We start from the raw sequence: 14,118 nt of genomic DNA on the forward strand, positions 1-14,118 counted from the left end.
TGGTGGCTGAGGTGTAGTGATTTGTTGCAAGCAAACCAATGAATCAGACGTGGGCTTCTTATTGTACCACTGAAGTTGGTGGAAAGTTATGCTCTCAATCAGCATAAAAGCTTCATCAAGTGTCTTGTTTGTAATAGCTCCACCGCTGCCATATCGACGTAAGCTCGAGTGTCCGAAGTCAATCCTCTATAGAATATCTGCAGCTCTAACCATCTATCGATCCCATGATTAGGACATCTCCTGAATAAGGCTATGTATCTCTCCCAAGCATCATACAAGCTCTCGCCTTCACGCTGAACAAAATTGAAGATCTCATCTCGAATTGCGGACTGCTTGTGTAATGGGAAATATTTATCCAAGAAAGCTCGTGATATCTCATTCCAACCGAATGATCTTGATGGCAAGGATCGATACCAAGCACGAGCATCATTTCGGAGAGAGAATGTGCAGAACATGCACTTGATAACATCTTGAGGAACTCCATGATACTTTACTGTATCTGAATACTCCATGACTCGAAGCAAGTGCTCATAAGGGTCTTCAGTAGGAAGCCCTCCAAACTATTGTTGTTGAACCAAAGCAATAAGACTAGGTTTTAGCTCAAAGTTCTCTGCCTCAATAGTTGGCCAAACCGATCCTGTGATATAGCACTAACTTTTGGGCATCCAAAGATCACGAAGCAATGCTATCTTAACCAAGTGTAACTATAGAACAACCTGCAATTAGTTCAGATTTCCTACGCACACTCATAAACAGTAAACACTAGTCAGAAAGTTAGTATCCTAATAAGACGAAGCAACAAAAAGTAAAAAGGTAAAAGAAGCACAGAAATAAATTTGACTGGAAATTTAAACAAAAACTATACTAAGCCTAGTCTATAGCTTCACACAATCGTTCGACGCTAGTCCCCGGCAACAGGGCCAAAATGATCAATTGAAAGTACAGCGGAATATTTACGCCCAAACTGCGAGTGTCGTGTTCTCCATAGGGACTAGGCGATGGCAACTACACTCAGCTAATGCTAGGTAACGCGGTTCAGATTATCATTGCATGAAAATAAACCTAAACAATCTAAGACTGTTCCAGAAAATCGTCGGTAAAAAAATGAAAAGAACCAAAGGGAAGTTTAGATTGTACTCTCTGTCTTTTTGGTATTATCGTTTTACTTGAAAAAGTAAACACTGACACAAGCATACAAAAATGACCAGAGGAAAACAACAATACTAGAACACATATGTTTATCTAACAAGCGTAAGACAGAGGCAAGAAACAAAATTACAGGACATAAAATAGACAAACACACACACACACATATATATTTATATAGAACAGGTACTTGAGCTAACATATGGACTGAAATTAAACACATTCACTGGAAAATCACAAGCATAAATGTCACTGGTACATAGCTAGTACAGAGACTAAAACCTGAACATCAAGTAAACTGGAGTAAAGTTACTAGTACGGGACAGATTACAGTAGATGGCAAGAAACAAATGCACAGGGCTAAACATACACATACGCCAGTAGAGTACTAATCAACAGAGCCATGAGACATGGAGCAGGTTTCAAGAACTCTTAAAATCTGAACCTTACAAAGTCTTAAACATCTTAATTTTATAGAAATTTCAGAGGGAGAGAGATACAGGGAGAGAGAGAGAAGCAGTAGCAGCAAGTTGGAGAAGTTGAGCGGAGGAGGAGAAGCAGTAGGGACGAGGGGAGGAGTAGCAGCGACGGGGTTCAGAGAGAGAGAGACAACAGGAGGTTGCAGTTCAGAGCAGCAGCAGCGTGGAGGGTTGAGAGAGCAGCAACAAAGGAAAACAAGGAGTAGTAGCTTGGGCGCAAGAAGAGTAGCAGGGGCGCATAGGAAGAAGGAGCAGCAGGAGGTTGCGTGGAAGAAGGAGCAGCAGCAGGGGATGTTGAGAGAGAAGTGGAGCAAGATCGGGGCAGCAAGGAGGAGAGAGGCGCTTGGTGCTGATGGCAGCAGTGGCTGGAGATGGTGGCGCTAGTGGAGTGGTGGATGGGGGCTGCTGGTTGTGGGTATGCTGGTGGATGGATGGGTGACGGAGGCGCACCACCACGTCGGCATGGCCGTGGCGGCGGCCGGAGTTGGAGAAGGAGGGGTGAGGGAGAGAGAGATGTGCCAGGCCAGATGGGGAATGGAGGCGATCTGGGGATTTTGATCCCCTCCCTGATCTGTAAACTTTACACATTAGCCCTCCTCCTTCTCTTCTTTCTTCAGAAGAAGGTCCTCCCACTTCTTTAGCTAGCCCACTAGTTACTTCTTTTCATCTCACACAAGTCTCTTCTTCCTTCTCTTCTTTTCTTCACTCTTCTCGATAGCCACCTAGACAGAATCTTGACGGTTATAGTGCCTTTGCGCACATTTCTGCAAAATAAACCAAAGACTAGTAAATGATCCTTTTTATGGTTATCAAGCAATATTCAATCAATCATGGTGAGAATGGATGAATATATCACGATAGATGCTATATTTGAGTAGCAAAATTATATATGTGAAATATACTTATCAACAGCCAAACCTTTATGTCACCTATGAGTTAGACAAGCCCCCACTACAGCAGCCCTTAGTGTTTAAATCGTTGACAAGCGATGTTAGAGTGTTAGGTCAAGAACAAGAAGTAATCAAATAAAATAGTCCCAGTATGGCTGGCTGATGTAAACAAGCAATTGAACAGATGTGTGAGCAAATCTTACATATCAAGAAAAGAAGCAAAGAAGGAGGCTTAAAGAGCATCACTTGACTGACCAGATTTAAGGAGCATTTAAACATCATGTGCAACGTATGAACTAACATAAACATTGCATATTCCATATTCTACAATGGAATGCACATGTATTAGTTTATTCCATGTATGATGATGCCTAAATGTACACTATAGTAGGCATGAGTGATTCATCATTGCACGCACAATTAAATTGCAAGTTAAGGGTCAGTTCTATTCCGCCTTTTCTAGCTTCCTGTCGAAATAAGCCATAAAATATGTAAAGAATTCATTTTTGAGTTATGGGCTTGGGCTTAACTTATTTTGCTTTGGAGGGGGGTGTTTCAGGTAGAAGCTCACTAAAAATGAAGGGAAGGGGAATAGTGAAATGACTATGTTGTCTGCCTATATTACACTCAAAATGCAATTGCTCACGCTCGCGTCACACCTGACCCTCAAGTAAAAACAAACATGCAAGCCTTCATTGCCCTACGCGCTTGCATCTCCTCTCCCCTTTCCCTCTACCTCGATCCCCTGCCTGCAGCGCTAGGGTTCCTCCAGTGAGCCGTCGCCACTCGTCCCATCTGGCCTGGTCCTCGACGACGCTCTGTCCAGCTAGGCTACAATGGCCGGCAGGTAGAGCCAAATCTCCCCGTATGCTCCTCCCTCTAGCGCCGCCCCTCATTCTCATGGTCTCCAGCACCTGCTCCACTATGGTCCGTCCAATGCACTACTCAGGCGGGCGCTGCACAACTACAGTTGATGCCACACTACGGCAGAAGGCACCTTATTCCCCCTCCCCTCCTCTCAGGTCGTGGCCTTGAGGTGCTGCCGAAGGAGGAGCTCATCAAACAAGGTGAGGATCTCCTCTGATTTTGATAGAGGCGAGGGTCCCGATCTTTCGATGAGATGATAGCTATCGTTTTCTGTGGGAGTCGACCTTGACGATCCGACTACGAACGTGCGAGACGTCGCGCCTTAGCAATCGCTAAACCAACTTCCGAGGGGTTATTGACCACGCCGGAGCACGATCAACCTGACCACGAGGGCCTGTTTCCTGCGAGCAAACGAAGAACAAGCAAGAAACTGAGATTGCAATCTGGATATTGCGAATATAAGATGAAAGCTTTATTGATCAAGGTGGGGTTCTGTGACGTCTTGGTCTGGTCGTTGGACACAAACGAAGTACGCGAAGTTGCAGCTATGGCGAACTTTTAATCTAAACAAAACCCAAGGAAAAAGCTACTAGATGGATCTACTTATATAGGAGCAAGGGGTGGCGGCCAAGGAGGTGGGAGGACGTCCCAAGGCAGCCTAAAACTAACCCTAGGTCGTACAAGGCTCATGGGCCCAAGTGGAGGTGATGCAACACCTTTGGGCTTGTAGTTTGACTCGGATTCTGCTGCAATGTCAGATTGTTTCGTCCGTAACTCAACGCTCCGGATGAATTTGAAGGTGAATCCAATTGGGTTGGAAAGAGCACGAAATCTAGTTTCCAACAAAAAAAGAATCACCCAATTCGGAGTCCGTATGAAAAAAGTTGTTGGCGTTTTGAGTCAGGTATGTCTGTGCAGTCCGAATCTAAATCCAGAACGTGAGAGACTTGGACTCTATCTTCTCTTGGCCCAAAAGTGACGTGAGAGGACTTTTTGAACACAACCTAAACTTCTCCTTTTCCCTTGTCTTCATATGTGGATTGTACAAATGTCCCATACACCTGCAATTAGACAAAACACAAAAGTGTGTGAAGTATTTTTGTTCTGGATAACATAAATAGATTATTGAATAGTTTGCATTAGAAATCACCTGACAAATATGCATGTATGCAATATTTTTGGTCGTATCCAAGGTAGTCATGTCCTCATCATCCTTCCCTTTTTGAAAATAAAGCCGTCCTCGGCATTGCTTAATCTGAAATGTGGCTAACAAAAGAGACAAGGTGTACATGTTGTATATGTATATGTCATCCATTTTAACTTCCCTTGATTTTTGCACATATGTCACATGTATACATGAGTAAATTTCATTGTTCATAAAATCTAAAGCCAAAAAATTATCACAGGAAGTAGAAGGCATGAAAATATTGGAACTCAGTTTGCACATATAAGTGAAGCTCTTATTCTCGTCAAAAGATTGGCAATGTTCATCATTAAACCATCCTAACTTCGATGAATAAACCTTACTTGAATCAAATTTACATGCTACAACATGCTTAAATAAGCAAACATGCAATAAGTCATTGGACACAGAATCATCATCAAGATTAGAGGTCATATCAAAATGATTAAACATTGGTTCTTTTGCATCAACAGTTAATTCAATGGGTGCACTCAAAATTGTTGATATTTCAGTTGTTTGATCACATGACGCATTCATGACAGTAACAAGAGTCTCTAAAATAGGTGGTGTGCTCAAATCAACAGGTAACTCAACACATGATGCATTCAAGTTAACTAGGCATGCTTCATTCTCATGTGAAGTTATATCATCAATACCTTTACTGTTACCTCGCAAAGATGTAGCTGATGTAGGTACGGACGTTGACAATGTACCATACTCTTGAGATGATATTGCGCTCACAATCCGAGGTGGGGCTGCTCTAGTAGGTGCAATAGTGGAGTAACCAACCGGCGATGGTGAGCATGAACTGGAATAGTAGTTGTTGTAGTCACCCAATGCATCCTCCTGTATCTGTCTCTCAAAGGTACAAGCACGGACATACATACCAGTAATGCAACGAGGAATATACTGAAATCTTGCCTGAATATCATGGTTCAAACCACCAAAAAATCTATTCATTGTATCATCCTGAGATTCTTCTATGTCACAATGATGCATATAAGATTTGAACTTTTGGTAGTAAGCATGAACATTGTTACTGCCTTGTTTTAATTGCTCCAATTTTCAACGCAATTCACGACGATAGTAAGGAGGAAAAAATTGTTGTCTCATTACAGCTTTCAAAACTTTCCAAGTTGTGGGTTGGTTATCAATGTTTTTCTTACAATGTACACTCCACCAAACAGAAGCAAAACCAGTAAATGCTCTAATGGTAGCTCGTACTCTCTCAAGTTCAGAAAAATCATGGTGACTAAAAACTTGTTCTACTTCAAGCTCCCAAGCTAGATAAATAGCAGGATTAAATCTACCCTCAAATGATGGTAAAGAGATAACCTGACCATATGCTTGTGTGTGTTGAACTCTCGTGATGGTGAAGATGTGTCCGTCGTCCAAGAACTTCTATCTCTGGAACCTGTCATGATTAGTAGAAACAAGAACCAAAATTCGAGAATAATGTTCCTATGAACTACTAGGATGTGGTTGTAAAGTGCTCACAGTAAAGCAAATATCAATATCTTACAAGTTCTTACCATGCGGCAGGTGGTGACAGGCAACCAGCGGTGTCAAATAACTCCGAAGATTGTGTAAAGCGATTGCCAGGGGAACGTGCGTATACACGGTGTAGAAATATGTGGAGCTGGGTTGGCTATATATGGTAGCAAAAGATTAGCAATAATCAATTCAGAGATGCAATGTTGAATAAACGCTCAACGACGGTACTGTGCTGGTCCTAGGCTAGACCGAACTAGAGACGCGAGCCTAGAACACTAATGAGGTCACGTCGTAGCACAACCAGCATCAATGAAGGATACTAAGTAGCTCTGGACAGCAAGATATAAGTGAAGATCACAACGGCAGTAAAGATAATGATGTGAAACAACAGCCAAGCTGTTTTACTGAACAGTGCACAAAACAGATTCCAATCCGAATTCAACTACGAGATTGAGTCTAAAAAGATCCGAATTTTGTTTTTTTTTCTCTTTTTTTTCCTCACACTTTTTTTTTCTTTCTCTCCTTTTTTTCTCTGACTTTTTTTTTCTCTTTTTTTTCTCTCGTTTTTTTCTCTCTTTTTTTCTCCCTCTTTCCAAAACAAACTAGATAAGATGCAGATTGGATCAAGTGAAGATGTGAACGATCTCAACTATTATTATGACAATGAATGGTGGGTAGCACGTGGTGGAAATTGATGGATGGGTGGTGGACAGCGGAAGAGATAATGATGCAGCGGTGGCGTGACTAATGTGAACAGAACTCGAAACTCTAAACGAACTAGACACTAAGACCAGCAACTCGACACGACGATGCAACCGATAATTCAACTATGCAAGCAATGAAAAGAAAATTGCAAAGGCTCAGACTGGCTTGGACCAAGGATGAATAGATCTAACTCTTTTTTGTGGCTTTTTCTTGGACAATAGGTAAGAAAATAAATCTAATCTAGGAAAACTGGAAATTCTCACCGAGCAACCTGAAAACTGATACCACTTGATAGAGGCGAGGGTGTCCCGATCTTTCGATGAGATGGATGGCTATCGTTTTCTGTGGGAGTCGACCTTGACGATCCGACTACGAACGTGCGAGACGTCGCGCCTTAGCAATCGCTAAACCAACTTCCGAGGGGTTATTGACCACGCCGGAGCACGATCAACCTGACCACGAGGGCCTGTTTCCTGCGAGCAAACGAAGAACAAGCAAGAAACTGAGATTGCAATCTGGATATTGCGAATATAAGATGAAAGCTTTATTGATCAAGGTGGGGTTCTGTGACGTCTTGGTCTGGTCGTTGGACACAAACGAAGTACGCGAAGTTGCAGCTATGGCGATGAATTGCGATGAGCTGCTCCTCTATGATGAATTGCTATGAGCTGCTGCTGGTATATGATGAATTGCACACTACTGTTGCTGTTGTATGATGAGTTGCTATGAGCTGCTGCTGCTATATCAAGCTTTCAGGTGGTGCTGCTATATGGTAATAACCAGCCACTTGGACCATCGAATTTCAATAAATAATTGTTCTCCATTTAAATGCGGGTCATGTGTTCTTCGTTTAAATTAGGCAATGGGATCTCTATGGAAGACATTGACCAAAGTAGATTGTGCCAAATAGATGGTATCTTTGTATTTGATTTTGAACAAATAGTGATGGTCTATTTTCCTATCATATTAATTATTGCACTGGGTTCAATTTGTGATGTTTGCAAGTCAAATTAATTTTCATATGGGTAGCAAAATGACAAAATATAATGCAATCTATACTTTTCACTGATCATACCAAAGATAAGCTGAAAAGGAAGGCAATGAAAAGAAGTGGTTGGTTTATTACCTGGAGCTTATATTCACAGGTGCTTATTTTCTTAGGATAACTCATAATAATTGTCCATAAGAAACTCGGTCAATAGAACTGACATACAAATAACATGTCACGGTGATTGCACCGGAGGAGTGACCTACCATAGCACACTGTATAGGCTCACCGCTGCCTCTCCTTTCTTGCGATGTTCCATGAAATTTCCACATACATCTTGTACTTTTTCATTGTGTAACCCTATCTACAAGTTGACACGGCTAATTTCATACATATCTACATGACAATACATTCCATATCCCTTGCACATATTTAAACCACCAATTAACGATTGTGTGCGTAGTATGAACTAGCCATGACTTTGTGTGCTGGACTAGCAGGCACTCTAAGGGAGCCTAATGTAGTGCACTGGAATTCCTACATGCCACCTACGATTTTGTGTAATGTACTACCTCTGTTGCTAAATATGTGTCTTTGTAGAGATTCCAGTATGGACCACATACATATGTATATCGATGCATTTTCAAGTGTAGATTCACTCATTTTCCTCTGTATGTAGCCTATAGTGGAATCTCTAGAAAGACTTATATTTAGGAACGGAGATACGAGGTAGTATCATGTATGACATCTACATATCTAATTTAGCAGCCAATAGTAGAAATCATTATCTACACAAAGGGATTACTGGTCGAAAATCCTAGCAAAGCACACTGGCAGGCACACAATAATATATAAGAGAGAGAGAGGCACTTACAAGATCATAGCAATGCCTCAGTCCAGGATCTTGGTTGGCCAAGCTGTTAGACCTAGAAGAAACATCGTCCTTGTAGTTTTGGCCAGCTGCACAACATGTAACAGTGACCTGTTAGTATATTTGAAGTATATCGGGCAGGTGATGTTGGACGGGTTTAAAGGTGACAAGTACCTAGGCCGTGGTGGGTGCTTGGAATCTTGCCAGACGGTGGGAATCAGGTTAGAAACGTCAAGGGTGATGAGGCTGCGCTGGCTGTCGGGGTCCGGTAAGGAGATCTAGAACCGTCGAGTAGGGTGTTTGTGAAGCAGCTCCGGTAGGGTGGACTAAGGTTTGGGCGAAGTGGATCTGTGGCCTTGGACGAGGGCGTCGGTGTAACACCCACAATGCGGCTATATCTCCCACGTGTCCGGGCACGACTTAAGAGGCATAGCTGCATGGTAGGTTTGTCGCAAGAGGGGTAATCTTCACACAATCCCATGTACTGAATAAGAAGGGGATAAATAGTTGGCTTACAATCGCCACTTCACACAAATAACATAGTTAAACTTACATCATCCAGAATACAAACAAGGTCCGACCACATAACCAAAATAAAAGAAGACAACCCCAAATGCTAGATCCCCGATCGTCCCAAGTGGGATCCATTACTGATCAACCGAAAAAGACACAAAACAACGATCAAGATCTTCATCGACCTCCCACTTGAGCTTGGTTGCGTCACCTGCACTGGTATCATCGACACCTGCAACTGTCTAGAAGTATCTGTGAGTCATGAGGACTCAGCAATCTCACACCCGCGAGATCAAGACTATTTAAGCTTATGGGTAGGATAAGCTAATGAGGTGGAGATGCAGCAAGCACTAAGCATATATGGTGGCTATCATACGCAAATAAGAGTGAGAAGAGAAGCAATGCAACGGTCATGAACTAGAAGTGATCAAGAAGTGATCCTGGATCTACTTACGCACAATCATAACACAAGAACCGTGTTCACTTCCCGGACTCCGCTAGAAAGAGACCATCACGGCTACACACGCGGTTGATGCATTTTAATTAAGTTAAGTGTCGAGTTCTCTACAACCGGATATTAACAAATTCCCATCTGCCACATTACCGCGGGCATGGCTCTCGAACGTTTATACCCTGCAGGGGTGTCCCAACTTAGCCCATCACAAGCTCTCACGGTCAAGAAGGATATTCCTTCTCCCGGAAAGACCCAATCAGTCTCGGAATCCAGTTACAAGACATTTCGACAATGGTAACACAAGACCAGCAAAGCCGCCCGTTGTGCCGACAATCCCGATAGGAGCTGCTCATATCTCGTTCTCAGGGCAACACCGGATGAGCAATCCGTACAACTAAAACCAACCCTCAAGTTTCCCCGAGGTGGCGCTGCAAGGGGCTCTAGTTTGGACAAACACTTAGAGAAGCACTGGCCCGGGGGGATTAAAATAAAGATGGCCCTCGGGTCTGCAGAACCCAAGGGAATTTGATAGGTTGTTAGGAAAATGTAAAACCAAGGTTGGGCCTTACTGGAGGTGTTTTATTCAAAGCAAACTGTCAAGGGGTTCCCATAACACCCAACCGCGTAAGGAACGCAAAATAAAGGAACATAAAACAGGTATGACAGAAACTAGGGCGGCAAAAGTGGAACAAAACACCAGGCATAAGGCCGAGCCTTCCACCCTTTACCAAGTATATAGATGCATTAATTAAATAAGAGATATTGTGATATTCCAACATAACCATGTTCCAACATGGAACCAACTTCATCTTGACCTGCAACTAGCAACGCTATAAGAGGGGCTGAGCAAAAGTGGTAACACAACCAAACAATGGTTTGCTAGGAAGGTGGGTTGGAGGCTTGACATGGCAATATGGGAGGTATGATAAGCAAGTGGTAGGTAGCGCGACACAGCGATAGAACGAACAACTAGCAAAGCAAAGATAGAAGTGATTCCGAGGGTATGGTCATCTTGCCTGAAATCCCGCAAGGAAGAAGAACGAGTCCATGAAGAAGACAAACGGACGTAGTCAAACGGATCCTCAGAACTCCGGAACGAAACTGAAGCTAACGAGAGAAGCAACCCGGAAAGAAGCAAGCAACATAGTAAACAACCATCACATAGCATGATGCACAACCAAGTATGATTCATGTCCGGTTTAAATAGGCATGTCATGGCAAAGTGCAACAAGCAATACTACAAATTAAGTGGAGCTCAATATGCAACGAGTTGCACATTGACGAAACACCGCATTCAATTATTTAGTTGTCTCTTGTTTAAACTACTCAACAAAATTAAATGTTGCTTAAGCATGGCAAGAGGTGAAGCATAAGTAAACTAAACATTTAGGCAAGTTTAAATGAGGCCGGAAATAACAACAACCATTCCGGAAAATCCCCATATGCATTTAGCAATTTAATGCAAACAACAATTTTAAACTTTCTTGATGTTGTTATCATGATGCGGATGAAATTCGCAAGTTTTTATGCAATTTTTATGAAAATGTTGATAAGAGCATGTTATGAATAATTTGTCATCGTGGCGGAAACGAAAGGGGTGCCACGGCAACGAATCCGAAAATGATGCCATGGCAACATATCGGTTCCGGTAGCTCATGGAGATACCGGTGCAAAAGGAAATGTGACGGGAGCGTGCAAAAGATGGTGGGGTGATCCCGGTTACCTGGTTCCCACGGGTCGATGGCATGGAAGCGAGAGACACTACGGACACGGTGCAGACAAAGGGTGCATCTCATACAACACAAGCAATCATTCTCGGACGGTCGTCTCGGGGTTATACCTTTGAGGCGTGCATTTTTGAAGCGTATCGAGTTCGTCAAGGGAAGTAGTCGTTCACGGCCGTCGTGGAAGTAGCGGTTCACGGAAGTCGTGGTACATGTTCAGGAAGCGGTAGAGGTACGGGTCTTCGACAACGGTCGTCGTACACGTTCCGAGGTCGTCGGTAGAGGTTCTCGCGATCTCGGTGATGGTAGTCATTCCCATTCGTTTGGAGAGGTGCTTGATGACTCCAAAACCTTCACGGTCGATGGTAGTTGAACTTGAAGCTTGCGGTGCACATGTTTTCGTCGATGGTAGCGATACAAGGTCGTCGTGGGAAGTGGTCGTACTCGCGAACTTGTCAGATCCATGGCGACCATAGTGGAACTTCACGGATCCGTGATCTCCGAGCATAATGGTACTTGGCGAATCTCGAAACGTTCTTGACGATCTAAAATGGCACAAGTGAGATGCACATCCATGGAGTCTTCCGACTTGGGCTCCTGGTACAGGATTTGATGAGCCCAGGGAGACGATCGAGAAAGCCAAAAGTGTAGCATCAATAGCCAATGAGGCCACGGACATGACTTGGGGCTCCTCGAACCCATAGAAACGGCCGGCAGCAGGAGGCTGCTAGTGGAGGCAGGGCCACGCCGATGTCGAAGGTGGCCGGGTGAGCTCGACGGAGGTCGTCCGCGGTCGGACGAAGTAGCAGCAAGGCACGGCAACGCGCGTGAAGCTGCAGGCCAGCACGGTGGCCTCCATGGTCGGCGGCCATGCGGGTCGCACGAGGCAAGGCGGGAGAGCAAAGGACGTTCGCGGGCAGAGGAACGAGGCAACAGAGGGGAGGCATCGCGCGGACGAGAGTCGACGGGGCGGCGCTCGCCTGAGTCGGGGCCGAAGGGGACGGGTCGAGGGGATCCTCCCCTGGCGATGGAGCTGACGAGTCAGTGGCGCCGGGTAGAGAGGAGGTCCTGGACTGGCTGCGGGAGGAGAGGCGCTTGACGGCGCGGCGTGGCTGTCGTGGGAGGCCGGAGCAGAGGCGGAGGAAGGGCTCCGGCGAAGGGGACGTTGAGGGCGAGCTGGGTCGAGGGCGGTGATGCCATGGCCATGCGGGCAGGCGAGCTCGCAGGGGCCGCGAGGTGGTTGGCTTGAGCAAGAGGAGAGGAAGAGATCGATATGAGAGGGAGGCGGCGCAAGGGAACGAGGGAAAGGATGAGGTTGGGTCGAAGCAGAGGAGTGCACATGCGTGCGTGCCTCTGGCGGCGCTAGAGGAGGAGTCGAGGGAGATAGCTTCTGGCGGCGGTGGGAACGAGCAGGGGAGCGAGAGGGAGAGGTCGGTCAAGGCTAGGGTTAGGTGTAGGTGGGGCGGATGGGCCTAAAGGCCAGCCCAGCTGTAGGTTTGCGGCCTGTGTAGGAGTTGGGAGGCCCAGTTGGGCAGGCTCTTCTCTGTCTCAAACTCTCTCTCTCTCTCTTTTTAACTATTTCAAATAAAACCCAAACTTGGAAGAAATGCCGAGAGGGATAGCAGTGGAGTTTGGGCAGGAAGTAAATTTTCTCAGACTCGCAAAAATGTGCCTGATCCAAGAAAAATGGAAATGAAGACGTGGGTGAAGTTTGAATCGAACTCATTTGAATTTAATTTAAATGGTTTTGCATAGGAAGTAGGTGATAGGGGGGTCCAAAAATGTTGAGGTTTTTGGTGGAACTCCAGAAAGTGAAGAAAGAATTTAGGGCAAAGGTTGGAGACCAAGAATTAAGATAGTAAAGGCGCCGGGATATTTTGCAAGTGTGTTAGAATATTTACTATAGCTCCCTAATATATTGAGAGGATAGGTTATATAGAGAAATCACCATGTGAGTTCCCTCAATTTAAATATATCAAAGATCTATGCATTTTATTTAAGTGAGTTTTAGTTAGTTTGAGAAAAAGATGGCATGATGACATGATGCAATGCAAATGATGACATGATGCAATGCAAAAAAATAAAAGAGCAAGCACAAATGAAACACATCGAGGTCACGAAAATAGGGAAGTCTTCCAGAACGTCGGTCTCGGGGCGTCACAACACTCCACCACTACAAGAGGATCTCATCCTGAGATCTAGGATGGCACCGGGGAGAAACGATAGAGGAAGAGGTAAAACAAAGTTGCTTCTTTGACAAATGAGTGAAACCACAAACCTTAAGAGGTTGAAAACTTGAAAGAAGAACACAACAGAGTTGAACGAAGTTGAGAGCACTCATGTAGAAAAGAGAAACAAGGAACACCATGTGAACCTTGGAGGATGCCAAGCTATGAATGACGAGCACAAAGGACAAGAAGGTATTGAAACCACTTTGGTTGAAACGAGATAAACAAGGAACAAGTAAGATCAAATTTGAACAACACTCCGGTTGAAAAGAGATGCAAGACTTGATACGATGAAAATAACTTGAAGAGATGACACAACACTCCGGTTGGGTTCAGGATGGTGTCGATGATGCAGATCTGCGACTGTGGACGGGGCGTCAGAAGCTGCTATGGTAGGTTGGATGAGGGAGCGACGAAGTGGATCTGAGGCTGTGGACTTGTGAGTTGGCAAAGCGGCCCCGGTAGGGTTGAGAATGGTATAGGCGAAGCTACTCCGGTAGGGTTGACGATGGTGTCGGCAAAGCGGCTCCGGTAGGGTTGAGGAAGGTGTCGGCGAAGAGGATCAGAGGCCGTCGA

At 44.6% G+C, this 14,118-nt stretch overlaps 1 non-coding gene across 1 annotated transcript; it reads left to right on the plus strand.

The window, feature by feature from the left end:
• The first annotated feature begins 219 nt into the window (after positions 1-219).
• Positions 220-330, plus strand: LOC125555066. Its single transcript, XR_007304517.1, has one exon. It is a non-coding gene; the product is annotated as a small nucleolar RNA R71 (small nucleolar RNA).
• The last annotated feature ends 13,788 nt before the right edge of the window (positions 331-14,118 follow it).

Source organism: Triticum urartu, chromosome 4 (assembly GCF_003073215.2).
Source record: "Triticum urartu cultivar G1812 chromosome 4, Tu2.1, whole genome shotgun sequence".
Taxonomy (NCBI): domain Eukaryota; kingdom Viridiplantae; phylum Streptophyta; class Magnoliopsida; order Poales; family Poaceae; genus Triticum; species Triticum urartu.